Source organism: Merops nubicus, unplaced genomic scaffold, assembly GCF_000691845.1.
Source record: "Merops nubicus isolate BGI_N331 unplaced genomic scaffold, ASM69184v1 scaffold9728, whole genome shotgun sequence".
NCBI lineage: Eukaryota > Metazoa > Chordata > Aves > Coraciiformes > Meropidae > Merops > Merops nubicus.
In genome coordinates, this window is record NW_008623653.1 from 101,252 (window position 1) to 104,003 (window position 2,752).

Here is a 2,752-nt window from a genome sequence, read left to right on the forward strand (position 1 = left end):
CAGGGTGCAGGGGGCCCCAGCCCTCAGCGTGCTGGGGGAGCGCCCCCGGCCGCGCTTGCAGCCACCTGCAAGCGTGTTCTGTGCTCCCTACACTCGGAGATAAAACAGTTATTTTGAAGTAACTTTTCTTTCATTTTTCTATGAATTAGAAATGTAATTTGCAAATGCGTTAGTGACCTGGTGTCAGTACTGCCAGAGCTTAACTACTGCGTGTGAGCTGTACTCTGAGGCCTGTTGTAAATAAAATCGATTTAAAAGCTACAAAATAAATATGTTCATTTAGACAAGATTTTAATTGACGTTTGGCATGGTTCATTCATACCAACATTTTCATCCGTTAAGACTATGCAACATCTATGGCATAAAATGAAATAAAGTGGAGAAGGAAAACCACTTGTGTTGCTTCAAAGTTATACTTGACAGATCATTTCTTTTCTTACCAATGGTCAATTTTTAAACCAATTTACCCTTGTTTTGTATTAACCATTTGCCTTTGTATCAAAGTTTTACCCTCAGTTTAACTTTTCACTGCTTTGAGTCTCTTTTAAAGGGTTAAAGGGCTGAGCTGGGGTGGGGGCAGGGTGGAAAGGAAATGAAGAGTATGAAAACAGAGCCTTTTGTTTGTGCCTTGCATGGTAATTTCACTCCCAAGCCAAGGTCTTCCAGCTGAGCTGAGACCTGTTGAGAACAAGATCTGTCAACAAGTGTTTCTTTATATTTGGGAGCCATCTTTTTCCCCTCTATATGTGTCTCTGTATCTGTCATCTTCATTGCCATTTTCTGTAGAAACACTGCAGAAACAATCTGTGACTCCAGCTCAGTGTGGGTATGCTGTACAGAAACAGCTATAGGACTTACAGGGCTGAAAGCTTTTTACATCACAAACAACAAAAAGAAGGAAGCGACACTTCAGAAACCCCGTTTGAATGTCCCAAAGTCAAGATTGAAATTGCCTTTTGCTGACTGCTTGTCACAATAGGAAAGATTCTATCATTAATGGACAGCACATGAACCAGATCCCTCCCTCTGGTCTTAAATCATGTGGAAGGGATCCAAGGTGTCCAGCCCCTGGAGGAATGAAAAGATTTATAAACTCACTCACAGCACTGGATGCAGTGGAAGCAGGAACGAATTGACCGAGGGCCCAGGCAACCAGTCCAACTAATGATGCCATTATTCCTTTCTCTGTTCCCAGCTGTATTGATGTCCCACCATCACTGGAGGCTCTGCCTACAGGGTCAGCTGGGGGGCCCCTTCAAGTAGCTAGAACTCCTATACAGTATGTTCACTACATAAGTAAGCTCCCACCACTGCAGGCAGAGCCAGCTTTTTTGCAGTTAACCTGAGGGTAGGACACCTGGTCGTGATCTCCTAATTGGTTCCCACCCAATGCTGCCCAGACCCTATGTGAAAACCAGTCAGGAAGGTCTTTCCTGCCTGATTGTGGACATCATCCGTATGTTAACCTTGATTCAGGGCTGGGGTTTTAAACCTCAGCACTTCAAACAGTAGCAAGAAGAGCTGAGCTCTGATCTCAACTTTACCACAGCTTTGGCTTTGCACAGCACCAGGCTCTTCACACAGTTGCTTATTGCTACAGTATTCCCAGTGGTAAAACAGTCAGTGTGAAACCTCACCATGCTGCTAGCTAAAAAAGTGCTTTGGATAAGTGACTTTTTATCAGTTGTTAGTACCCACAGGCTTCAGATGAGGACTGTCTAGGACTTACAGGCAAATGAGAAAACGTGATTTATAATACTTGATCCCAAGACAAGGTATAGAGTACTTTAGAATGTCAACATTTCAAAGCCAGCACAAAACACCTGATAAGAGCTTGGAGAATTCATCACTGAACACACTGTTTCAGGATGACTGTTGGACTTGAGGATGATTACACTTCATAAATAATAGGAAAATAATTTTAAAATGTTTATTCTGAACTGAATCTGGGTGTTTGCAGGATTGTTACTGCAGCAATGAGAGGACAACAGTTCTGTTTTACAGCCATGACCTGGATAAAGCATCAAGGTTCGATAAGAGCCTCAGATAACCATGCCAGTATTTAGGTGCATCTCTAGATCCATGTCTTATCTCCCAATCCCTAAATATTGTGTCTGTGTTTTGCTGTTTTAAAAGTCTGTTTCTTTCTCTTTCTTGACTCAAGGTTATGCAAGCAACATGTCTGAGTACAGGAAAAAACTCCTTTTTTTCTGGCAAGAGGACACAACTTGTTGCAGAGATTTTACTATGGATCCACACTGACATCATTTGCTGGTGGGTGTTGCAGTGTGCCTCCTGGAGACAGAGGTTTCTGTTGCCTCTTTGTCCCCAGACATGGGCACACATCCAGAATTTTCCACCTTTCCCAGGTTGTGGTTGGCTTAGCCACCACAGAACCTATCCCCTAACACCCATTGGACCCCTGACCTGTCGGTAACCCATCCAGGTATCCTTACAGGACAATGCCTTTGTAAACCCACCTACCAACCTGTTAAAAACCCCTGGCCCCAAGGCCACATGCTCTTTCGCTTCTCCCCTGGGGTGGGTGCTGTTTCAGTGCCTGCCTCAGGTGTTTTTGTTTGTTATTTTCATGTTATTAAAACCTTTTATTTTGGAAGAAAGCGATCGTTGCCCATCCCTCCTTCACTCGCCACTGCCCTCCTCTTCGCTGACGACCACCCTGGAGGTAATACGGGGGTCCCGCTGGGGGTGTTTTCTTCCCGGGCAAAACCAGCGGGTTTAAAACCCCCGG